The 27,120-nt window shown below is 44.6% G+C and overlaps 1 protein-coding gene across 1 annotated transcript in view; it reads left to right on the forward strand.

Annotated features, from left to right (window-relative positions):
- The window catches only part of CFAP77 (cilia and flagella associated protein 77), a 186,183-nt gene that overhangs the window by 76,455 nt on the left and 82,608 nt on the right, over nt 1-27,120 (forward strand). The gene's annotated exons all lie outside the window — the stretch shown is intronic.

The raw sequence follows: 27,120 nt of genomic DNA on the forward strand, positions 1-27,120 counted from the left end.
AAGAGAGTGGTGGAAATCAGGGTGTGACTAGGAGAGGGGGCGGAGCAAAAACAGAATATGAACCAGTGAGATTAAACCAGTGCCCTGCAGGCAGGGTGGTTCTTAGGTAACAGTGGTTATGTAAATAGACCACAGAGTTAAGTAGGGGGAAGCTGGAGAGAGGGATTTATTGGAGTTCTAGGCCCATCAAGTCTGTTTGGGAATCTCAGGACTCCCTGATTAGGGCCCCAGCTGGTGGAATGGCCAAATGCAGGCATTTCAAAGACATCTCAGTGTGCAGTGATCTGAGTAACCATAGGGGTCCTCATTTCTCAGGTGAGGGAACCGAGGTGCAGGAGGTGCCCTTTATTTCAGGTCCCACAGCTGAGAAGTAGTGGAGGCAGGATTGGAATCCAGATTAAAAGGAGGGCAGAGCTGATGTGCTGACTGCTCCCCTCTGATTGCTTAGTGGTGGTGCTGGTGGGGAGTTTTTTTTTTTGGGGGGGGGGGCGGTTTCCTTCCAGTTCTGTGTTTCTGCAAAAATATGCATTGAGTCTTAAACAGCAGTATCCTGAGACTTTGATGTTTGTTCCACCTTGAGGAAAAAACTGAGGTTGTTCCCCAGTCATGTGAGTTGCTCTGATTCTCCATTTATTTGTGAAAGATATACCAGTAGAACCTCGCCTCATATTAAATTTGATCAAGGGCTATGTACACTTTTGCCTTCACAAGCCCACTGAAGACATTTAAAACTATCTTTTACAGATGGAATTTTTTTCCCTTCACTTGGGAAAGAAACCCAACATGTTTGCCATTGCCTCAGAGTTCAGTGGGTTTTGGTAAATGTGTTGTGGTTTATTTATTTATTTATTTATTTGATTAACAGGATAGAGACAGCCAGAAATCTAGAGGGGTAAGAGTGATAGAGAGGAGAGATAGAAAGACACCTGCGACCCTGCTTCACCACCTGCAAAGCTTTCCCCCTGCAGTTCCTTGAGCATTGTAACATGTGCACTCATGCAGGTGCACCACCACTGGCCCCATTGTGCCCTATGTTTGGTGGATGAGTTGGCCTTACATGCAGAATTCAGGAAGCAGTTAGAGCTAGTTGTTTAGGAAGTGATGGATCTTGAAGGATTTGGCCCTGACATATGTGCCTTGAAACTCTAGGAAATGATGCAGTACAGGAGGCAGAAGTTGGAAAGGTCCTTCAAAAGGACCTGGAAGGAACTGGTTACACACTCAGCACCTGTGAATCTTGGTAGTGACAGAACCCCAGAGTGGAGAGAGTCATTGTCATCCTGGGGCACCCCTACTGCTCACAACTAAGGCATTGCCCCCAAAGTGAAGTCTGTTGTCCTGTTGTCTTCATTCTATGGACTCCACCACCCAACAAGAAAACAACAAGGGTGACAAAAGGGGAAAAAGCAAATTAAAAGTAAAAAAAAAAAATTAAAAAGATATGTAACTTAAAAAAAAAAGGATGCCAGGGATCAAGGGATCAAAGGCTACTTTGGAATGTTCTAAACCCTCTGTAGCTCTTAAGGAAGAAGTTTCCAAGAAAATCTAGTCATTGGAAACTTCTAGGTGAGGCTTTTGGGGGTGAGTTGCTCAGTAAGCTAGTTTTCTGCACAGGGAACCAGCAGGGAGTTCCCTGGGCTAAGGAATGAACAGGGTAGGTAAAGTGGTGCCCCTATCCTAGGGCAGGTTGGTTGGGGTGTCAGAGATGCCTTGGAGAAGTTTCCTCAGAAAGAGTCCAAACTGGATCTGACTGCTGATGTCTTTGCAACTGATCTACTAATCATATTTCTTCAAATTTTATATCCCTGACCCTTGTAAAAGGATTGCATTGAAGACGTGTTTTAAGCTGCATTTTAATAAGTCAATAAGAAAGCTCAAAATTATTTAAAGCTTCTTAAAGAGGATTATATTTGATTTCTTGGGGGAATTCTGGGGTGTAGAATAGTAAAGATGCTCTGCCCTTCTGAGATTGTTTTACATGAAGGAAACACATTCTAGACAAAAAGTTTTTAACTATTTTATTGTTGAGATGAAGGTGATTTCATCAAAAAATGCTTTTGCTCCCAGCTGTAAGGATTAACTGAACCTGTTTTTTTTTTCTTTTGTGAGTGGGGATGTATTGTATTTTAAGCTTTCAAGCAAATGTTAGAAGTCTTCTTTGCAAGTTATTCCTCACCCTTTAAAATCAGACTTCTCTAGTATTCTGAAAAGAACAATCAGATTCCTCAGGTGTCTGAAAGAATTCATGCTAGACATCATGTATGGTAGGAGTTAAAAAAAAATCTGGATAACAGAGTATGCATTTAATTTTTGTATTTCATGGTCACACTACCAAACTCCATTGCTAAGAATTGTCTGCAGTGAGGATTATCACAGGACCCCAGGCTAGTTCTGGCCAATGGAGAGTCTCCCTGCTATGGGGGTCCTGGGGTGGGAAGAGGCCTCCTTTGGGACTGAGCACATAATCTCATTGGCATTATTGCCAGTCCTGAATGCTGAACCCAGGGAACAACCAGGGGAGTTGTGCAGGGTGAATGGGATAGCTTCGGGAGGAGAAGAGCAAAGAAAACTCATGAAACTGAGCTGGCAACTTTCTCTGCACTTGTTGCTGGTGCTCTCAAATGTCTTGCACTCACACTGAATCAAAAGGGTTCTGACAACAGCTCCCAGTTCAGATCCCCAACTCTCACCTGGAGTGCAGATAGCCTCCGACATGTCTTCTGATTTTACTAAACTGTGGTACTGGTCATTCTGTTACCATTGACCTCCAACCATCCAAGACTCCCTACTACCCATTTCAGAAGATAGCTAGGCAGGGCCTGACTTAGCATCCATCTTTCTCCTCATCATTTAGATCATTCTCTGCTTCTCATAGTTCCTGCACATGTTTTTGTTTGTTTTTGTCTCAGAAGGAACCAATTCCAATGCTGCTAACACCTTGACATCTGACTTCTGGGAATGAAAGTGCGTTTTTGTTATTTAAAACACCAAGTCTGGTGATTTTCTGTAGCTGCCACAGGAAGCTAACATGGAGGAGGTAAATTGTGGCCATAGAGGGCTCTTCTGGATCTGTCCAGAATATGATGCTGACCTGTTCAGGTCTTGGGTAGCTGGACCCATGAGCAGTCTTTTGCCTTCACCTCAGTGCCTCATACTAAGCTGCTACTTTCTCTGTGCCTTGGGACATGTTACAGATTCACTAGTCAGGGGATCTAGTTGGGCCTTCCTGGTCTCCTGGCTCCTTTCTGGAAACCGACTGGTGGCCCTGGGTACACGTGCAATCTCTATGAGCACTAAGCTGAAATAGAATAGACTTGATTTTTGGAATATGGTGAAATTTGCTCATTCAATCATTCATTCATTCACTCACTCACTTGCTTATTCATTCTTTCATTCTTCACACACATTTCACTCATCACTTGAAAAAAATTTCTCAAGCACATGCCAGGAACTATTCTAGATACTGGAAAAACAGCACTGAACAACAACCAAATAATCCCTTACCCCAAGAATCTTTTTTTAAAACATATTTTATTATTTATTCCATTTTGTTGCCCTTGTTGTTTTATTGTTGTTATTGATGTCGTTGTTGTTGGATAGGACAGAGAGAAATGGAGAGAGGATGAGAGACAGAGAGCGGGAGAGAAAGATAGACACCTGCTGACCTGCTTCACCGCCTGTGAAGCAACTCCCCTGCAGGTGGGGAGCCAGGGCCTCGAACCAGGATCCTTAGGCCTGTCCTTGCGCTTTGCGCCACCTGCACTTAACCCGCTGTGCTACTGCCAGACTCCCTACCCCAAGAATCTTATCAGTAAGACACATAGTTAACGATTAGTACTGTGGAGAACTATACAAAGCAGGAGACAGACTGATGGTAGACTAAGATACAATCTTTTGGTACCTCAGGCATGGAAGTATTTTTGCATAACAATTATGCTAGGTTAAAAGGGTCAAGGGGTCAAGTGATGATCAAGGCATCATCACACTGGAATCACTCAGTTCACAGCAATCAGCTGCTGTAACAATGCATCACAGCCTGGGTGACTTAAGCAACATTTATTTTTTTTCCTAGTTCTGGAGGCTGGGTGTCTAAGAATGTGGTAGCCTGACTAGCAAGGAACTTATTTCTGGTTTATAGAAAGCTACTGCCTCTTCACAGAGTGGAATTATGAGCCAACTTTCAACTTTCTAGTTTCTTCTTCTCCTTCTCCTTCTCCTTCTCCTTCTCCTTCTTCTTCTCCTCCTCCTCCTCCTCCTCCCCTCCCCCTCCCCTCCCCCTTCCCCTCCCCCTCCTCCTCTTTTTTGCTTCCAGGATTATTGCTGGGGCTCGGTGCCTGCACTACGAATCCAATGCTCCTGAATGCAACTTTTCCCATTTTGTTGCCCTTGTTGTTGTTATTGTTATTGTTGCCATTGCTGTTGTTGGATAGGACAGCGAGAAATCGAGAGAGAAGGGGAAGACAGAGAGGGGGAGAGAAAGACACCTGCAGATCTGCTTTACTGCCTGGGAAGCAATTCCCCCTACAGATGGAGAACTGAGGGCTCAAACCAGGATCCTTGAGCCGGGCCTTGCACTTCACACCATATGCGCTTAACTGTGCTACCTACCACCTGACCCCCTCTAGTCCCTTCTTCTAAGGGCATTAATTCCACTCCTTGGGGATCCACCCTTAGGACCTATTACCTCCCAGTGCTTTACCTCCTCATACCACCAACTTGGCAACTAGATGCCAGCCAATATATTCATACTTTTTTGGGGGTATAAGCATTCATATTACTCAAGATCAAAAGAATTTCCTGCTTCCCTGTTTCTATTTCTGCAGGAGGTTTTGTATTGCCTCTTGTTCCCCTCACTCCCCATTGTTGATTTTGGCCTCTCCTCCCTGCTCCCTCTTTTGGATATTCTCAAGGTCAAGTAGGCATCTGGGATCAAGGAGGAAACTACTCAAACTCAGATAGGAAATAGAGGGAACTGCTGATGTCAGGTAGGTACTATGAAAGCAAGTACTCAGTTTGGGCCAGTGGTTGTGTAGAAAGGGTCCTGAGATGGCTGACTGCACATGATTACTACAGTCTGCAGCCACTCACTCTCTCATTCATTCAGCTCTTCCTGTTTGGAAGCATATTTTCTTTTTCTTTGTTTTTTTATTCCCCTAAAATGTTAGTAGCTTCTTTGAAAACAGAGAGAGTTAAGATAAGAGGTTATGGAGTCAGAGTGAGAGAATGTTTTGTTTTCCTTACTCAACATTATCAGGCCTCACACTCGGCTACACTAGAGGTAGATGGAAAGAAAGTATTAGCTGTTGTGTAGCAGAGGGACCAGTCTGAGTTGTCCACATCTAACACATTTCAAAGAAAGGGCTGGCTCAGGTAAGCTCCCAGGATGGTACACTAACCTCGAAGCCCTTGGAACTTGATGCCTCATTAAAGTGTCTTTGTTTGCCTAGGAGCCTGGGACCAAACCAGTTGGTCCATGCTAACAGTGTGATTTATATGAGGCTGGGGTGGGGAGCAGCCTTGAGCTCCATGTTATCACTTCAACCTCTGGAGGGTCTGCCAGGATTCCAAGGTTAATGTCCCATCTGGTCAGTTATAGCTATGTGATCAATTCCCAGTAAAGCCCTGAACAGTAAGGTTTGGGTGAACCTCTATGGGGGGGGGGAGGCAATGCCCTGAGGACATTGTTATTTCTAGGAGAATTCAACGTCAGCTGCTCAACTCCAGTGGGATGTGACAAGTGCAAATTCTGTACCTGGCCTCTCCTGAACTTTGCCCTGTGTGTTACACCAAAAAATATTGGTGTCACAAGCTGTAACCAGGAGGAGAGTGGCTTTTCTGAATTCAGTGGCGGTGCTAGTAAGTTACCTAAGCTGAAGGGTGATCTTAGGAGCCTCCAAATGGCAGCTGAACATTTGGCCTTTTTTTTTTTTTAAATCTCTAAAATAGCTGTGTGGGGCCAAGGGGCTTGGGCCAACATTTCATTATGGGGTTGTTCATTATGTGTGTTGTCATCCATCTTCTGTGGGTCAAAGAGCACCTTATCCCCATCAGGATCACGGAGCTTGTGATCCCTCAGTAGAGGTAGATACTCCAGCTACAGGTTTTCAACCAGATAGGACCCAGGGGACTTCACTTGGGTATCTGGTATACCCAACAGGTCAACACTCTGTGGGTCCTCCCCCTAGCCCATAACTTGGTTGGTATAGATGGCACTACTGTACACTCCAGCCTTCCAGATTTCAGACAGTACACCCCCAGAGCTGAGAACTGCTTCCTCTGATCAGTAAAACCTCACTGGCTTTGGTGACTTTGGACAAAATAAAATTTACTCCTGAATAAGCAAGCAGTCTCTGACAGCTCTGCCGACAGCGAGGAGTCCTGTTTGAAAAGATATGAGAGGTAAGGGACAGAAATGTGAACCTCCTCCAAGGCAGGTGGGGCCTGATGCTGACTTGAGGTGACAAGGAGAAGACTAATGATCTAATGAAGAAGAGAGGGCGAGGCGCAAAGACACTCGTCTCAGCCTAGCCCTTTAAAACCAAAATGATGGAGTTCATTTGCATTTAGATCTCCTTGGCTCCCTCTTTTCATCTAAAGACAAATCCTCACAAAAGGCTGCTTAATTAGACCAAATTAGGTTTCCGCTCGGCAGCTTGTCATTCATTACAAAATGCTGTTCTTTTTCTATTTTGGTAATTATAGGCTGGTCTATACCAGTTTGTAAGCACTCACTCCAGCCGCTGCATATGACTAGCATGCCTGATTTTGTGCAGAGAAGAGGAAAATTATTCAGTTGCACCAAATCTGTCTGTTTTATAAGTTGGATCAAGACCATCACTGGAGTCTTTTACAATAATGGGTATTCTCACCCTTAATTCTTTAATGATTAATTGTAGGAGCAGCACAGAGCTTAGTAATTTCCAAGACTAAAATCTTAAGTACAAACAGATTTCACATGTAGCAATTATGCCATATATTTGAAATCTTTACCTGAGTTATGCAGTCCAATTCCATTTTAAGAAGCCACCCATTAAATCATTTATAACACAGCCCCTCAACCCCAGTTAATAATATCACTCAGCATCTTCACACTGTCTTTAGGGGAGCTCAGATATTTTCTTCCACAGTTTATTCCCCTCTCCCAAGCATGGACACTATTTAAAAAATATTTTATTTATTTGTTAATGAGAGAGAATGATAGGAGGAGAGAGAGAAAGAACCAGACATCACACTGTTACAGGGGCTGCCGGGGGTTGAACTTGGGACCTCATGCTTGAGAGTTCAGTGCTTTATCCATTGTGCCACCTCCCGGATCACGGACACTATTTTTTTAAGCTAGATTTTTTTTCTTTTCTTTTTTTTTCTTTTTTTTTTTATTAAAGAAAGGATTAATTAACAAAACCATAGGGTAGGAGGGGTACAACTCCACACAATTATTTTCTTTTTTAGTTATTATTGGATAGAGGCAGAAAGAAATTGAGAAGGGAGATAGAAAGGGGGAGAGAAAGAGAGACACCTGCAGCCCTGCTTCACCACTCATGAAGCTTTCCCCCTGCAGGTGGGAACCAGAGGCTTGAACCTGTGTCTTTGTGCATTGTAGTGTGCATACTAATTAGGTGTGCCCCTCCTGGCTCCATTTCTGGTTTTCAGTTGCAGATACAGACACAGGCAGGTGGGTGCATTGGGAGGCCCTTGAAGGTTTGGTCTTCTCTGATCAGAAGCCTTCATAATGACCTTTTTCAAATACTTTGTATGCATTGTACTCAGTATTTAGAAGCTGTCCCATAAGCCTAGACATGGCCCCCAAAGCAGCCAGTAGGCTGTGCTGGAGAGGGCATGGGTGGAGTTTCAATTCTGGAGAGACCCAGCTGGCCATGCTCTGATCATTCTGGTCAGGTGCATTTGGGCAGTTGAGTACGGGCAGGTGAGCATGAGCCCGTCAGCAGGCACAGGCATTGATTTTTCTCTAGTGATGGGCGCTCAGCCCTGCTGCAGATAGCTAGTGAGACCTTCAGTGTATTGCCCCTTTGATCTGAGTATTCCCTTCACATCAGGCGTATGAAGTAGGTGGTGTTTAGATGACTTTACAAGGATAGTGAACATTGGAACCCGGATCACAGTGATGGCTCTAAAATTAAACCACTGAACCACTGTCTTCCTGAAAGCATAGACTGTCATGGATCTAGGGGATGTGGTTTTAGACAAGTTCTAGAATGTCAGAGCCAGAGGGACCCTGCAGATCTACGAGTCCTATCCCCCTATTTTAGAGATGGGAGCACTGACGTCAGAGAATGGAGAGAGAGATCATCCTCAGCGATGTCCTATTGGACTGATGCTCCCTTCAGTCTCAATTCCTCTTACTTACCCCCATTTGCTATATTTCCAAGATAGGAAACTGTCCAGTTCCATTGCTCCCAGAGTCTGAAAAATGTTGCCTTGCTTTTAGGTCCCACCATGGAGCAGGGCAGGATTTCACTTGACTCTTTTGCCCTCATGGTTTAACTCCATGGAGAATGTAGGGACAGATTACATACATACCTTCTTCTGGAAGACCTGCCTCAGATAGGCCAGACCTGGCAGGCACACTTCCTCCATGAGCTTCCAGAGCATCCGTCAGCTACCTGCATCTCTCACTGGCGCTCAGTCATAGGAGCATTCCAGATGTATGTTGAAGACCCTCTCTGTGTGTGCCTGACATTGGGGATGCTTCAGGAAACAGACGGGCAGCTGAGCAAGACATGACAGAAACCACCTTCTGTGATCAACCAGTTATCATGAGATGAATCTGGGAAGGAAAATACAGGTTATCCACTGGGGGTTCTAACCTGGGCTTCTGAGTTAGTGGACTTTCCTGAGGAAAATAACATTTAAATTAATTTTTAGATAAGATAATGAGGAGAGAGGTGATTGAACATAGACTATTCTGGAAGGGGGCTGCAGGGTTCTTTGTTATGTAGACAAGCCCAAGTGCCTCTGTGTATTGGTTTCTAGATTTGCTTTATTTATTTATTTATTTATACTTGTTAGATCAACAATATCTCAGCACCAAATTCACATTTTTACACATACACTTTAAAAAAATTTATCTACTTTAAAAAAATTTTAAAATATTTATTCCCTTTTGTTGCCCTTGTTTTATTGTTGTAGTTATTATTGTTATTATTGATGTTGTTGTTGTTGGATAGGACAGAGAGAAATGGAGAGAGGAGGGGAAGAGAGAGAGGGGAAGAAAAAGATAGACACCTGCAGACCTGCTTCACCGCTTGTGAAGCGACTTCCCAGCAGGTGGGGAGCCGGGGACTCGAACTGGGATCCTTGCACTTGGCACCATGTGCACTTAAGCCACTGCACTACTATCAATGCCCCCATCACTGATTTTGAAAATAGCCCAAACAAGTGGATTTTTTTTTGTCCTTTAGGACCTTCCTGCTTTGTATACCCCTCAAAACTACCCCAGCATCTGTTTCCTGGACCCCCAAGGCCCTTGCTAAAGGAGGAGCAGAAACAAGTTCTAGGGGAAGTGGCCACAGAGAACCAGTCGCAGCTCCACAGGCTGCTAGGCAGAAGGGAGCAGCAGGACCCTGCCCTGTCCCAGTCCTCCGGTGCCCAGCGTCGCCCTGAAGTCAGTCATCATCTTCATTAGCATACAGGCTTCATTTGCGAGTAACTTCTTTGCGGCTGCTATCTGCTTTGCTGAGCAGGTCAGCTGCCATTCTGTGTTAAACTCCTTCTCCTTTATTACAATAGCATTTTTTATTGACATGGAAATAAAACTTACAATCAATGAGATATCATGAAATATACATCAAAACAAAAGTCGCTGGAGCTGGTGTTTTCATCTGTTCTCAGGAAGGAACAAGGGTTTATGGGGGGCGGGGGGAACGCTGAACATTTTTCTTTCCTATTACATGATGGGATTTTCAATGAGTTTATAAAGAAAATGAAAACATAAATAGAGTAACCAAACAGAATGATCCCTGCAGCTGTCAAAACTTAAAACAGTTCAGTTTGCCTTTGATTTCTGTTTTAAGTTTTGAAAACTACATAGATCATTCTCTGCCTTTTTCCTTTCCTTTTCTTTATTTCTTTTTTTTGGGGGGGGTTGAGTAGGGAGCCTCTTTCTTAAATTTTCTTCCTCTGTAGTCCTTTGGCTTTGACCTTTGAGAGCTGAACTGACCAAGTGACCAAATGAATATATGTCACTTACTTCACATGCCTACAGCCCCGCCTCAGCAGAAAGGACCTCTTACTCTTTTTATTTCTTCTTGGTAGCCTGGAGACTTAGTCCTCTCCTGGTTGGATGCCACATCAAAGTTACTCAGAGATATTTATTTATTCCTGTTACTAAACCAATGACTCACTGGAGGAAGAAGAGATGCGCAAACCCTTCCCAGCTTACTTGCCCCTATTGAACATGTCTGGAAGCCCTAAACCTCACTTCACTTGCTTGGTCTAAGCCTTGTTACACCCAGAGGTGGGGGTAGTTATGCTGATGTCATCAACAAGGGGAAATAGCAGCGCAAAGAGATTGTGTAACTTGCTCAGAGACACTCAGTGAGGAAGGATTATAGTCTGGCTTCAAGTCCAGCATCTACACCAACGAGAAGCTAGTAGAGTAAGTCTCCTTTACACAAAGCTCTGGCACTCAGTGTTCAAAAGGGGTCTGACATGGTGATGCCTACAAAGGAAGCACAGATAGTGGTCACTAATGAGACAGGATGACAGCTTCCTGTTTCCCAGGATCCTGACTTTGCTGTCTACCTAAGGTCCCCTCTGAAACATAAGAGAAGGTGGTAACAAGGAAGGATGAATACTGGTTGGTCCCACTCATAGATGGGCTCTAAGAAATGAAGCAAAGGGCAATACAGGCTGAATCCTCAATGGACTAGTCTATTGCAGCAAATTTCAGGGACTCACAAGGGAGTAGGGAGGACTAGTAAGGGAAGGTTGGAGACCTAAGATCCTGCGGTGGAATGAGATGATGGCTTGATTGAGGGTGAAGTATTTCTGTCTTGGGGAGATGTGAAAATATATCCTTGTGAAAACAAAAATCCTATATATCAACATTTCCTCAATACAATAGCATTGCAAATGTGAAAGAGATTGACAGAGAAAGAGAGACAGAGAGAGAGAAAGAGGTATGAGTGTATGGTGGGAACATCACTCATCTGTTCTAGAACCCTGCAGTGTAGATAGGATGGGTGGGGCACTGCAACAGGCCAAACAGATGGTCACTACCCCCCCCCATCCCCCAGACTTGCAGCGCAATGCTCCACTTCCTCCCCACAATACCTTCCAAAAATAAGGCTACACAAAACCCAAGAGGGACAATCATCAAATTTCACTAGTTGTTGTGAAGCCTTGGTGACAACTATTCCCAAAGATTTAAGATGAACAGGCGGTGGCACACCTAGTTAAGTGCTCACATTATAGTATGCAAGGACCTGGGTTCAAGCCCCTAGTCCCCACCTGCAGGAGGAAAGCTTCATGAATGGTGAAGCAGTGCTGCAGGTGTCTCTGTCTCTCTCTTCCCCCTCCCCTCTCAATTTCTCTCTGTCTCTATCCAATAATAAATAAATAATATTAAAAATTATTTAAGAAGATATTTATAGATATGCTTACACCACCTCCCACTATAAAAACTATTAAACTAGAAATTACTGGCTAGGAAATGGCCTTAAATAATCCACTCTGACCTAGAGCCCCCTCTCACACACAGACTCCCACCTCTACTTCACCTCCAGTTTCACATCCCTGAAGCTCAATCATGTTTTCTGACCACAGATCCTGTAAGAATCTTGAGGTCAGTTTATTTTAGTACTTTTTTTCTTTTATTGGATGAAGATAGAGATCAAGAGGGAAGGGGGAGACAGACATGAACAAAGAAAGAGAGACAGCTGCATAGCTGCTTCACAGATGACAAAGCTTTTCCCCCTGCAGGTGGGGTCTAGGGGCTTGAATCTGGGTCCTTGTGCACTGGAACAAGCACGCTCAACTGAGTGTGCCACCCCCCAGCCCTGAGGCCAGTTTATTAGTGCTTCTTTCTGTTTCTATCACAAGGAGAAAAGAAGTCCCTAAATTGCAGAGGAAAACAGACTTATTGCAGATATACTGTTTTCTATTCTATTCTCTTTTTTTTATTTGGGAAAAATTCACATGAAACTAGCTGTCAACCATTTTTAATTTGAGGTCATTTAACATATTCACAATGTTATGCAACCATCTCTATCCAATGCCAAATGAAGTATCATTCTCAAAAGGAAATCTCAGACCCATCAAGCAGTAATTTCCATTCTCCCCTTCCCTGTACCTGGAATCCATAAATATACTTTTGAATATGGATAGAGACAGGAACTGAGAGGGAATGGGAAGAAAGAGAGGGAGTGAAGCTCTCTGCCCTGCAGTTGGGGATTAGGAACTTGAACCCAGATCCTTACATATGATAATATATGCACTCAGCCAGGTGTACCACTGCCTGACCCCTATAACTATGCTTTTTATCTCAATGGATTTGCCATTTATGGACGTTTTAGATGAAAGGAATCATGCAATATGTAGACTCTTGTGTTGGTTATCTCCCCTTTCAATGATATCTTTACAGTTCATCCAAATTTTGTAACTTGTGTCAGGATTTAATTCCTTTTTATGGCTGAATAATATTCCACGACATAGATCTACCATATTTTGTTCATCCATTCTTTAGCTGATGGACATGTGGGTGGTTTCCATCTTCTGACTATTGTGAATAATGCTGCTGTGAGCATGTTGTGCATTGTTTGGACACCTGATTTTATTTCTTTGAGTATATAGTTAAAAGTTGTAGAGTTCTTCCCTAGGTAGACAACCTAACCAATGTGTCCCAGAGCCTCACCTCTCCAGAGCCCTACCTGACATGGGGAAAGATAGAAACAGAGAACTACCCTGAACAGATGACCTCACCGTGCCCCCTGGGACCCCACCTCTCCAGAGCCCTACCCCACTAGGGAAAGACAGAAACAGGTTGGGAGTATGGATCAACCTGCCAACTGGCCCATGTCCAGTGGAGAAGCAATTACAAAAGCCAGACCTTCCACGTTCTGTACCCCATAATGACCCTGGGTCCATACTCCCAAAAGGATAAAGAATAGGAAAGCTTCCAGTGGAGGGGGTGGGGTGGAGAACTCTGGTGGTTGGAATTGTGTGGAATTGTACCCCTCTTAGCCAATGGACTTATGGTTCATTATTAAATTAAAAAAAAAGAAAAAGAAAGAAACAGAGAACTAACTATAATGAGCTGGGGAGACAGCATAATGGTTATGCAAAATGATATTATTATTATCATTGTTATTATTATTATTATTATAGCATTCTTCAGCTCTGGTTTATGGTGTTGCTGGGGATTAAACCTGGGAGCTCAGAGCCTCAGGCATTGAAGTCATTTGCATAACCATTATGCTGTCTCCCCGGCCTATTATAGCTAGTTCTCTGTTCACACAAATGGAGACAGTTGCTGATCTTGCAAAAAGGTGGAGAAACCAACACAACTTGCTCGTATGACTACTTCTCATTAGGAACTTCCAGGCCCTTTAAATGTCATAATGCCACATCATGAAATGCTCCAACAAGACCCTGAGCTGGGTACACTCATTCCTCCTATTTCATAGTTAAGGAGTCAAGCAGTTTGGTTAAGGTCACCCAGAGTTGAATAGTCAGAATTCCATCTCTGGTGTTTGACTCCCAAGTTTGTGTTCTTAAGCCCTAAACTATGAATTTCTTATGGTTAGTTAGGGTCTGGAACAGGATGGGTTTGGACAACTCTGTAATAAATCTCTGCTCCTTATCGTTCCTGCTTGAGCTGCTGTGAAAACCACTCAGCTCTCTGCAGCAACTGGGAATATCCAGGACTAAACGCTACATAGCATATGACCCACAGAACTGCTCACTGATACTTAGACTGCAAAACAATACACCTGGAGCACTCTCTTTCAGGAATTTAGCTTCATCTCCAGTTCCTTTAGAAAATAGTCAATTGAAGGCGGGACAGTGGCATACCAGGCTGATCACCCACAATTACCATGCACAAGGACAGGGGTTCAAGCCCCTTCTTAGCACTTTCTGGGGGTGGGTGTGCTTCACTAGTGGTGAAGCTGGTCTGCAGGTGTCTATAGTTCTCTCTCCCTCTCTATCTATCCCTCCCCTCTCAATTTCTCTCTACTATCAAATAAAAACATTAAAAAAAAAAAAGGCACGTGGGGGTGGGGGGTGGAAATGGCAGCCAGGACAATAGCCCTGGTGGCAATAATAATAATAATAAAATAAAATGGAAACTGCTGATTGGCGACTGGGAAAATGGCAACTATACTGGTTTGCCTGGGGTTACTGGTTCATTCCCTACTGTGTGTAGTGGTTTTTCTCCCTCTCTATTTCAGATGAAACTCTCTTAAGTGTAATATTTCAAATAAATCTTTAACAACAAAGGAAAACAGTCAGTTGCCCCACAATTGCCCTCACTTCTTGAGCACCCACTCTGCGGCTACCAGTGCTGTAGTGCTAAGGGTCCCTTTACTGATTGAGTTGTGGAAAAGTCATGACATACGTTTCTATGCAAAAATGCATCATGACTTTTCTGATAGCCCAATATTTGTCTCAGCCACAGACCTGAAAGGAGGTGTTGGTCTCCCCATTTTACAGACTTGGGGTATAGTCAGACTGAGTGACTAGGTCAAGGCCACATGGGTATAATGGGCAGAGCTGATGTTGATTCAGATGTTCAGATCTGAGTACCTTGCCAGTAGGCAGGAATCAGTCCTCACCACTTCATTTCAGGAGCTGCCCAAGAGGAAAACTTTCTGAGACTTCTGCCCCATAAGAGGGACTGAGCCCTCTTGATAATCTCAGATGACACCTAGCTAGTTTTTATTGCTTGCTTGCTTTAAAAAAAAAAAAAGCAAATCACAGTGTTTGTTCCTTCCACCCTCTCACATTTGCCTTTTTCAAAACGCTGTGTGTTTCCCCCTCAGCTGCCTAAACCTGCTGTTGAGTTACTGGCCCCCAGAGGCTACAGGCACCGAACGATGCATCCACGCACTTTGCTGCTCTATGCCTTCTCTGAGTGTAATCAAACATCAAGCTAAGTAGCAAATAAATCTCTCGATCTCATAAGCTGCACAGCGAGATCATGTAAATGCAAATGAAGGACCTGGTTTCAAGCTGTCGAGGGGGAGGGGAGGGGACGCTGGGGCCCTGTCACCATGACCGCCTCACTTGGCAAAGGGCCATTCATCAGCCCCAGTGAAGCAGTAACAGGGCTGGCCTGAAGGCACAGGAGAGCCAGAGCCTCCCTCCCTGGGGAAGACAGAGGAACCAGCAGGCAGCAAAGCACAGGCATCCCAGGGCCCAGTGGGGTGATGGAGCAGGCCCAATGGTGCCTAGAAACGTGGCCTCACTGCCCAGGGCTCTGTCCTGGAGAGCTACCCTCACACTCTTAATGACAATGACAACAGTAGCAAAAGCCACTATGTAGTGAGCATCCTGGTTGATAACACTGAACACTTTCACAGATGTGGAAATGCAGCACCAGACAAATTAAGCGACTTGCCCAAGGTCATGAGGAAGTGGCAGATCTGGGACACGCATTCAGCTGAGTGACATTAATACACAAGCCTGCACCCACTGTCCCTTTGAACTTCTCCCGGTTGATTCCCTGATAAATTTACAGAAGGGTTGTAATGACAAATGCTGAGTGGCTTTGAACTTTAACCGATGTCCCAACTCTGCTTTGGGGAACTTTTTTTTTCCTTCCTTCCTCCCTCCCTCCCTTCCTTTCTTCCTTCCTTCTTTCCTTCCTTCCTTCCTTCCTTCCTTCCTTCCTTCCTTCCTTCCTTCTTTCCTTTCTTTCTTCCTCTCTTTCTGTCTTTCTTTTTTTAATTATGAAGACGTCTTAATAACCCCTCCTCAAGAGGACTCTATCTAAAACCACAGAGACATGTTGTATTTCCTGCCAGTATTTTTCAGTGAAAACCAATTTTCTTACAACATCGGGCCCTTGCAAATGCATGATTCCATGAGCAAAAAGACTCCCAGCTTCCAGTCTTTCAGATTTAGGTAAATATATGCAGCGAAAAGGGGAGAGACACTGTAACACTTCTCTGCCACCCAGAGCTCCCCCACCCAGAGCAGTGGTGCTCCCCTGTGGTGCCAGGGTCCAAGCCTGGAGCTTTACATATGATATGGTAAGGTGTACGCCCTGCCAGATGAGCTATCTCCCAGGCCTCAGTGAGTAGTTTTTTTTTTACTGAGGTTTTAACAGTAGTGTATGTAAAAATTTGAATCCTGCTGTGTGTGTGTTTTCTCACTTGACTTTATTTCATATGCCTTTGATCATATATGGATGTGGTCCTCTCATGTGTGGCTTTTTGTATCATTATACAATGTTCAGCTGCCACTCACACAATGCACACAGTTCAAAGACTCTGGCTTCTGAGATGATGCCGGAGTCCTTTGATGCATAATGCACCTTACTTCACATGATTGTTTATCTGAGGTTCTCATTATGGAAATAAATAAATATCCACTATGCTAATCATGATCACAATTTGCATTTATATTGTGCTTTTCATTCGAGGATCTTAAGTTGTTTTACAATAATGAACTACCCCTTGTGAGCACAATGGTATGTGTGTGCATATGCATGTCTGGGTGTTGCCATATACAGATATTTATTTAATAACTACCAGGCAATAACTGTGGGATTTCACATAACTGTGTCTTAATAGGATGCAGGAAAGTGAGTGCAGGCTTTTCAACTGTTGAAGAAACATTCATTCAGTCTCCAAGCAGGGGCTGGAGGGTTAATGAGCTACATTATCTACAGTTCCCAGGAAGTGGGAGTGATTCCTTTACAGGGCCTGCATCTAAACTACAGATCTAGAAACTAGGCAGTGACTCCCCAGATACAAGCCCCTCACCTTGGAAAAGATTGTGGGTCTTGTGTCCAGTGTGAGATCCTTTTCCACTTATCAAAAAAAAAAAACCTGAACTCCTGTCTTTTCAAAGAAATATTTGTTTGGTGGGGACCTGAGGCTGTCTATGCATTTTGTTTATTTGTTTGTTTGTTTTTCTAAGATTCATTTATTTATGAGAAAGATAGGAAGAGAGAGAAAGAACCAGACATCACTCTGGCACATGTGCTGCTGGGGGTCGAACTCAGGACCTCATGCTTGAGAGTCCAAAGCTTTATCACTGCGCCACCTCCTGAACCACTGTTTATGCTTTTTTTTTTTATGCGTTTTTAAAAGCCAATTGGGTTGGGTGGTAAGACTTGAGTTACAGGGTCAGGTTCCTGTCCTAAAGCTGCCCCATGAAACCCTGTCATAAAGTCTCAACTATTATCAGTCACCCACATCTGCAAAAACAAGTTGCCCTCCAGCCCAGAACAAGACGACAGACATTTCCTGGAATAAGCACGTACTCCATGGTAGCTCTCAAATAAGGTTCCAGGGCCAGGAGCCTTCCTTCCTGGGTCTTGGTAACTTCAGAGCAAGGCAAACCCTGCTTTTGGAAACAGACCTTCCCCATCAGTACTCGAGCGGGTGGTAACTGACTGCACTGAAGGAGCTTCTGGTCCTGGGGGCTGCCTGCCTGACCATGTTCCTGGCACAGGTTCCCAGAGCCTGGACCTTTATGATACTGAGCAAAGGGAGCTGCCGTGCAGAAGGAGCCCAGAGAATCTCAGGACCCCTGGGATAGGGAGAGAGATGGTTTTTAATTAGAGCTGAAAATGGGAAATAAGGCAGAGAGGGATGACATCTTAATGAGGTTTAATGAAGCTGTCTGCTGATGGGGACAGCTGTCACCCAGAGTTGTATTACAGCCAAGTCACTCTGTGACAGAAGAAACGTGGGGGGAAACACAGTTTGAGAGCTGTTAGGGAGGGCAGAGTGGTCAGATATGGAGCTGGCATTTTTTTTTTTTCCTATCTCCCTCTCTTGATTCTAACACCTTGGTTACATGAGACTCTGGTTGGTGGGATTTTTTTTTTTTTTTGCCTCCAGGGTTATTGCTGGGGCTTGATGCCAGCACTACAAATCTATTGCTCTATAGGCCATTTTTTCCTATTTATTGGATAGGACAGAGAGAAATTGAGAGAGGAGGGGGAGATAGAGGGAGGATAGACACCTGCAGACCTGTTTTGTTGCTTGTGAAGTTTCTGCCCTGCAGGTGGGGAGCTGGAGGCTTGAACCTAGATCCCTGCGCGGTCCTTGCACTTAGTATTATGTGCATTACCACTCACCCCCCTGGTGAGCCGTATCTGAATAGCTTCCAGTATTTCACAATTTCCTGTTGTTTGAAAGTAAGTGTATCTCTTAAAAGAGTTTAAAGCTCTTGTGTGAAGTGTCTTAGAATTCAGCTACATGGAGCCAGGAGATAAGTCACCAAGTAGAGCACACATCTTACTGTGCTTGAGGTCCTAGGTTTGAGCCTGGCAACACATGTTAAACATCATGGATGATGGAACAGTATTGTGATCTCTCTCTCTCTCTCTCAAAAGATACAGAATACAAAGTTGGGCTGGGGAAGTCACTCAAGTGTGCTCAATGTGTGAAGCCTTGAGTTCATCGTGGCGCTGCATAGGAAAAAAATTAAGTTCAGTCATAAGACTGAGAGAAAGATAGATACCTGCAGACCTGCTTCACTGCCTGTGAAGCGACTCTCCTGCAGGTGGGGTGCCAGGGGCTTGAACCAGTGTCCTTACGCTGGTCCTTGGGCTTTGTGCCGCCTGCGCTTAACCCACTGCACTATTGCCCAACTCCCAGGAAGTAAGTCTTACACTTGAGAGCTGAAAGGGATTCACAGTTACTTGCCTTTCTAAGTCTCGATTTCCCTCTCTCAGTCCCATGGTGATACAAGAGTGAGGCCTCCCTCTGTGCAGGGTCTTTGGGGGACGGGTAGAGTTATGACATCCAAGATAACAGTCATACCTGGGTCTTCCCCTTAATAGCCTAAGGCTTTGGGTCAATGAAAATCTGAGTTTCAGTTTGCAAAAACTGGGTAACAACTCTTGTAGTGTATTTGGTAAAGTTCAGGGAGAAGCACAAAACGCTCTCAGGAAACAGAAGATGCTTAATAAAGCGGACTGCTGAATGAGATTATTGGGCATATCAATAAATGTTGACTTATTTCCCCATTTCTTTCCTCCTGCAATACAGAATATGGTGATTATAACAAATCTCTATGTGAGATGGTGCTCCCTGCCTTCACATGTTCTAGAAGTACCCCTTCCCATGCCCCATGTCCTATGCCCCAGGCCTTTGCACATCCTAGGCTGGCACTGCCTCTGGGCCGTCTCTCATCTTGTTCTGTCCTGATGAGGAAGGCTGTTTGGGGATGGCCTATCAAAGCTGAGATCTGTGACTATGTCACATTCATTTCTTGGCTGCCACAGTAGAGGCTATCATGGCAAAGAGCTGACAATGCCAGCAGGTCTCAGATTCTTTGCATTTCAGTGGCAGCTGAACTCAGATGTCTGTTACCATGGACTTGCCTAAAGTTCAAGGTCAGGAGCGCCTCTGAGTGGCTGGCTGTTTGTCAGTCCTTAGCTGGTCTGACACAGAGAACCCCAGGGAGCCCCATCCCAGGAACTTTTGGCTCCCCTGCTTTCCTTGGACACCCACTGGGGTCTTCAGGTCAGCTGAACAATGCCAATCCAAGATGTGTACCTCTGTGCCTGTCTCTGTTGTCTGTCTTGACCCAGCCATGACATAGCAAGCAGCTGTGTGCCCATGCTGCTTGCATCCTACAGTGTGCCTGAAGTGCAACATTGTCTTCCATAAACCCACAGTCCACACACCAGACAGTGCACCTTCCCTGAGTCTCTCCCAGGTATGGGGCAAGGGGCTCTGTGTATATGGTGGGATGGGATACAAATGCCAAATATGCACCTGTTTTGTGTGAGCAAGCCCCACCTGCCCAGTAACCACCCAGCACACGAAAATACACGGAGAACCCCAGCAATCTATGCTAACTGACAAGTAAGTAGTTAGAAGGCAACAAAGAGAGGGCCAGGTAGTGGTGCACCTGGTTAAGCACACATATTACAATGCGCAAGGACCCAGGTTCAAGTTCCCGGTCCCCACCTGCAGGGGAAGCTTCAAAGTGGTGAAGCAGGGCTGCAGGTCTCTCTGTCTCTCTCCCTCTATATCTCCCCCTTCCCTCTAGATTTCTGGCTGTCTCTATCCAATAAAGATAACAATTAAAAAAAAGGTGACGAAGATTGTACAGAGTTAGATGTGGGTTCAAATCCTGACGTGGCCACTCATTGGCCACTCAGCTTTGGCAGACAGTGCCCAAGGCTGTCCAGCCTCAGTCTCCTTGAAAACAAGGAGAATATTAACATCTTTGCAGAATTGTTTTTAGCAATAGTGGTAGTGGGAGCAAGTGTCCCATGGTCAACAGGATTTCAAGTTATCTTGGGGACAAGAGGGCATGGGGTTGATGGAGTTGGTGATGGGTGAACACACTGCTCCTCTAAGTGCCTTTCCATGGACTCTGAGTCACTGAGGGTCTCTGAGATACACTGTCAGGGGTCTAAAAACCACATTGCTCAGGGTAAAAAAAATCACTATAGAAGGTGTTTGAGGATGGATGGAACCTGGAAAAAGGTCTGGAAGAATGCAGAGTGGAAGTTCTCTAGCTGCACCCAGCAGGCCCAGGGACCCTGGGCATGTCCTGCAATGGTTTTCTCTGATACTCTGGTGTAAACTGTCCCAGAGGGAAGGCATCCTGGTGACCAGGGCAGAGGCTGAATCTGCTTCTAGGATGCATTCCTGGGGAATTCTACTTGGTTCCAGCAGGTGATGATGCTCCAGTCTGGAAAAGTCAGAGAGATTGAAAAAGTGGACAATGTCTTAATGGTCTTCTCATTTGATGCCCCAGTGTCCACAAGGCAGTCCTGGTGCTAGGAAGCACCAGATCAGATCTCTGTGCTGTGGCTGTTTATGCAGCATTTGGAGGAAAAGAGATCTGTGTGTGCACCCCAAGTCCATAGCTTTTTCATATATGATTATGTTGAAAGTGAATAGGTTTTCCAAGGGGCAGGGCATCCCTGTAGGATCAGAAAACCTTGGAACCACCACCCCAAAGCCTCCATGTACTGCTTTCAGCCACCCCCCAATCTCCACCCCTACCCCAAGGGTACCTGTGCTCCTGCCTTCATAAACCAGAGATTTATAATGTGTGTGTTTGAGCAGCATCTGTGTAGAGCAATGTTTAACTTCTTTCTTTTCCTCTACACAAGCTTTACTTACTAGAATGAGAAAGAGAGAGAGAAAGAGAGAGAGAGTATACAATCTCAGCTCTGGCTTATGATCTCCTGGGGACTGAAAATTTGAGAGTTCAAGCAACCACTATGGTACATCTCCAACCCTGTGTCTGGCTTCTTTCATTTCACTTTGTATGATGACTGTCATGTGCTTGTGAATATTAGTGCCTTTGTTTTTGTTGCTACGGATCACAGTTTCTCAGCCTTGACACTACTGGTACTTGGGAACAGAGAGTTTTTTTTACTATCCAGGATGGAGTCTGTCTTGTGCACTGCAAGATTTTAGCAGTATCCTTAGCCTCCATCTACCAGATAGAAGGCAGTACTCCCTCCCAAGTCCCAACACCCCCAAAATGTCTTCTGATATGGTTGACTGTCTCCAGGGGGCAAAATCACCTATAAGAACCACCTAGGAAATGAATAGGTCACAATCTTTTTGTTCCACCATGACATCTGGGTTGTTTCCAGACTTGTCTACCATAAACTGAGCTGCCATGAACATTCTCAGACATAATCTGGCGTGGATATAGACACTTACTTCTTTTTTTATTGTTGTAGTAGTTATTATTGTTGTTATTGATGCCGTTATTGTTAGATAGGAGAGAGAGAAATGGAGAGAGGAGGGGAAGAGACAGAGAGGGGGAGAGAAAGACAGACACCTGCAGACCTGCTTCACCACCTGTGAAGCTACTCCCCTGCAGGTGGGGAGCCAGGGGCTTGAACTGGTAGACACTTATTTCTATTGGCTGTCCCAGAGGAAGCTGTTGGATCATTAGTAGGCATATCTTTAACTTTATTAGCTACTGTTAAACAGTTTTCCACAGTGGTCATACCAGTTCATACTCCCAAGTGTGTGAAGTTCTGATTACTCCTATCTTCAACAACTGTGCTCCAGTTTTACTTTGCATTTCCTAGGAGTTGAGCACCTTGACATAATGGGCTTAGTCTTTTGGATATCTTTTTCATGAAATGCCTATTCAAGTCTTTGGTTCATTTATCTATAGGATTGCTAGTTTTTTCTTGTTGGCTTTTAGCAGTTCTTAATATATGATGGATAACAATCCTTTCTTGTGTATATGAAAATATTTTCTCTCACTATATAGACTCACAGATCTTTAAAGTTAAAGGCATTTTATGTTTCCCTAGTCAACCCCCAACACCACCATGTACTTAATTGAACACAGAGCTGTCACTTGTTTAATGACAATGAGCAAGACAATAAACTTCATAAGAGCATACACTTCATACGTGTCTGTTTGGTTTACCTTAGAACTGCTCAGGGCCTGGTGCAGAGTTAGTCCAAATATACATTTGGGGGATGAGAGAGGTTCCATTTGGGATGCTGTATGAAGTTCAAGGTTTCAGTGTGTTCCAGCAGTTGTTGATTCCCTGCAAACCTTGTAAAAAAAGCACAGAGACTAAGGGCTGGGCCTGCTTTCCTGTGTCCCCCACCCCCTATCATCACCAGTGACAGCCAGATCCAGAGTCTGTCTTTCCTCTGCCAGTTGGAAATCTGCCCACCTGCACTGAGGGAGGCGGAGCCTCTCCCGGATAAATCGCATTTTAATTAACTTCCCAGGCAGTCGCTAGAGAGAAGCCTGATCATTTTCATAAACAAATGGGAAGCCAGAGCTTTGTCTGTAGCTCAGAGTGAGTCGTGTGGAAAAAATCCAAAACCAACCACACAGCAGAGACCCCCTGTGCCCTCCTGGAGGAACTCAGGACTCTCTTGTTAATGAGGGAGTTCAGGGCCTGGGATTTGAGATGGGAAGAAAAAAAGGAAAATGACCAGTCATAGTTTAGAAAAGCACTAAGCATCCAAATAGGCATTTCATTCATTCATTCCCCTATTTACTACTATCTTTTCTGTGCTGGACGCTGGACAAAGAGGGGTGAGGGAGTGAACTGCATATCATTATCTTCTGCACAATTTTGCTGTGAACCCAAAACTGCTGTATAAAAATAAAATCTGTTTTACAATTAATTTTTAAAGGGGCCAGGCAGTGGAGCACCTGGTTAAGTGCACACATTACAGTGCACAAGGTCTCAGGTTCAAGGCCTTGAAGAAAAGCTTCACAAGTGGTGAAGCAGGGCTGCAGATGTCTCTTTGTCTCTTTCGTCCTCTACCTCCTCCTTCCCACTCAATTTCTCTCTATCTCTATCCAATAAAAAATTAAAAAATTAATCTTAAAATAAAGACTGAGTGCACAGCATCCCGAGGAAAGAGACCTCAAACTGATTGTCATGCAATTAACAACTTAATTATAATGCCTTGTCATTTTTTATGGCTTTACTGAGAAATAATTCACACACATACAAGTCACCCATTTAAAGTGTACAGTTCGGTGGATATTGACAGACTTGTGCAACTATCACCACTATCAATTTAAAATATTTTCATGACCCATTAGATATCATCTTCAATTGTTCCACTCCCCTCCTCTCAGCTGCAGATAACCACTAACCTATCTCCTGTCTCTGTGGCTTTGCTATGTGAGACATTTCATGCCCCCGAAATCACACACTCTATAGACCTTTCTGACTGGCTTATTTACTAAGTATCATATTAAGACCCTTCTATGGGTAGCACATACTGCTGTGTAATTTGGAAAGTTCCCTAGAGGTGGCTCTCAGAGCCTCATGTTGTCTGTCAATAGAATAAGGAAGTTTGTACTGAGGGCAACCTGAGAAGGCCTCCCAGAGGAAGAGGTTTTTAATCTTGACAATTTATTGAGTGTGTGCTGAGTGCCACCAGAAAAAAAAAGAAGGCAACAAGTGCTGGTTCCCGTTGTGTGGAAATTTATAATCCAAGCAGTTTAACCCAACATGTGTAATCATGGCAATCGGGCAGGTCACTTATGTTTGAAACTCCAAATAGTAGTGAAAGTTATCAGAGCCAGAACGGAGAAAGACCACTGTGAACCCCAGAGGTTTAGGAAGCTGAAGAATGAGGAGCAGTAAGGGTATTCTAGAAGGGATGCCTGAGGACCCTTAGGGGACTGGAATGGGCTCCTGAGTCTGAATGTGGGGCCATGTGGGGGTCTAAAAGACAGCTGCAGATGCAGGCGGGGTTGGAGAGTGCAAGATTCTCAGGCTCTCTGAAGTCCCAGGTTTAATCCCCTGCACTACCATCAACCAGAGCTGAGCATTGCTCTGGTAAAAAAAAAAAAAAAAGAAAGAAAGAAAGAAAGAAAGAGAAAGAAAGAAGGAAAGAAAGAAAAGGAAAAGTGCAGGGCTGATTGTCAGCCCGAGAGGGGTGATGATATATTAGGGCTGATTCATGATCATCTGCCTCTCATGCCCAGACCTCTGGGAGATAGAGAGACTATCAAAGTAGGCAATTCATTCATTCATTCATTCATTCATTCATTCATTCATTCATTCATTCATCCTCTACGGTCCTATTCTATGCTGGGACATAGATGAGATAGAAGAAGGAAAATGAGGGGATCAAGTTGTGGCACACCTGGTTAAGTGCACACATTTCAGTGTGCAAGGACCCAGGTTCAAGCCCCTGGCCCCCACCTGCAGGAGAGGAAGCTTCATGAGTGGTGAAGCAGTGCTGCAAGTCTCTCTCTCTCTCTCTCTTTCCCTCTCTATCTCTCCCTACCTGTTGATTTCTGACTGTTTCTATCCAATAAATAAATAAATATAATAATTTAAAAAGAAGGAGGCGGAGGAGGAGAATGAGAATGAATGAGGTTGGAGCTGCCAGACCCCTTGGATGGTCTTTGTTGGGGCCAGATCCAGGGATATCCTGGTGAGACAACACCCTTCAACTGTGAACTTACTACTTATGGCTGGGGTGGGTGTTAGGTGGGAGGGGCAGCTGTACCCTGTGCTTCTTATTCAGGTCTTGGTGGCACTACAGTGCCACACAATTTGGTTTAGCGGTTGGATCTGAATGTGGGCTCGAGCTAGATGGCCTGGGAGCTCTGCTACTTCCTTATGCATAGCCTTGAGAAACCTTGTTGACTCCTGTGCCTCAACTTCCCTATCTGAGAAGTGGAGGTAGTAATGGGACCGGCCTCACTCACATTGCAATTTGAAGAGTAATAAAATAAGCATAAGGCTCAGCCACAGGATTTGCAGGTGAGAAAGACCAAACAGTGTATCTAGGGCATAGAGCTCAGCAAGAATTCCTTGACATGGAAAAGAAGATGGTGTTCCAAGCAAGGATAAAGATAGGACCTCTGATTTCAGGGAGCTGCTGTTCTAAAGAGAAGCAGGCAGTGTAGCACAAGGATTAAGAGCTCCAGCCTGGAGCTGCATTTGAAACACCAGTGTTTAAAAGTCTCCTCCGTCCCTTAAAGTTATGGAGAGTGGCTGAGCTGTCCTAGGTCTCAGTCACCTTATGGATGAAATAGGGTAGGAGATTAATGTGTTTGATACCAGAGCAATTTCGTTCCTAAAGAGATCTTCTGGGGGCAGGGTGATAGCGCAGCGGGTTAAGCATACATGGTGTGAAGCACAAGTACCCGCTTAAAGATCTCTGTTAGAGCCCCCAGATCCCCACCTGCAGGGAGGGGTCCTCTTCACCGGTGGTGAGGCAGATCTGCAGGTGTCTTTCTTTCCCCCTCACTGTCTCCCCTCCTTTCTTGAGTTCTCTCTATCCTGTCCAACAACGACAGCAGTGACAACAACAACAACAATAAAGAACAAGGGCAACAAAAGGGAAAAATGGCCTCGAGGAGCAGTGGATTCATAGTGCAGGCATGGAGCCCCAGTGATTACCCTGGAGGCAAAAAAAAAAAAAAAAAAACTTCTGGGGGGAGGTACAAGGAAGAATCCACCAGAGATGGAGAGAGAGAGAGAGAGAGAGAGAGAGAGAGAGAAAGAGAAAGATGATAGTTATCCAGTTACTGAGGATGAAAGTGAACCTTGGGTTTTTTAAAAAAATATTTTATTTATTTATTAGTAAGAAAGAAAGGAGGAGAGAGAGGAAGAACCAGATATCACGCTTGTCCATGTGCTGCCGAGGATTGAATTTAGAACTTCATGCTTGAGAGTCCATGCTTTGTCCACAGTGCCACCTCCTGGACCAATGACCTTGTCATCATATACCCACCTTCAAGTGAGGACTCAAGGAGAACATGACATCCTCATGAGTTGTAATGACAATAGTCTGACCCATCCCTGGTGAGGATGAAAGGTTAAGTAGAAAGAAAGGACTAAGGGGGGTCCGGTGGTGGTGCACCTGGTTGAGCACACGTTATAGTGCTCAAGGATCCAGCTTTGAGTCCCTGGTCTCCACCTGCAGGGGGAACGCTTTGTGAGTGGTAAAGCAGTGCTGCAGGTGTCTCTCTGTCTCTCTGTTACTCCCTTCCCTCTCAATTTCTGGTCAGCTCTATCCAATAAATAAATAAATAAATAAATAAAATGCAAAAAATCTTTAAAAAAGCAAAAAAAGAAAAAGAAAAAGAAATGAAGGGCTAAGTTAGGAAAGATGCCCCTTGCTTCGTTGCTGGCTTCTGAGAGACTCTTCACAAGCTGGGCCTTTTAGCACACCTACATCCAAGAATCATTTTCCCTAAGCAGGTAGATCTAGGCTAGACCCCAAGTATAGCTGCTCAATGTTGGGACTTCACCAGTCCTCTCCAAACAAACAAAATGTCTTTTGTCCCAACCACCATGGAAGATGATAGTAGTGGGGAGTGTCCTCTGAGTCTGCTCTCCTCACTTCCCTGAGCGTGAGCACATGGCCAGGCTTCTGATGCCTGGATGCAATTTGCGCTCCTGTAGGGAGGACTCTGCCAGCCGCTCCTCAGTACCCTGAAAGTGACCTCCAGGGTCTGGAACACAGCAGGCATCTGTGATTCCCT

The sequence above is a fragment of the Erinaceus europaeus genome, chromosome 10 (assembly GCF_950295315.1).
Source record: "Erinaceus europaeus chromosome 10, mEriEur2.1, whole genome shotgun sequence".
In the NCBI taxonomy this organism is placed as follows: domain Eukaryota; kingdom Metazoa; phylum Chordata; class Mammalia; order Eulipotyphla; family Erinaceidae; genus Erinaceus; species Erinaceus europaeus.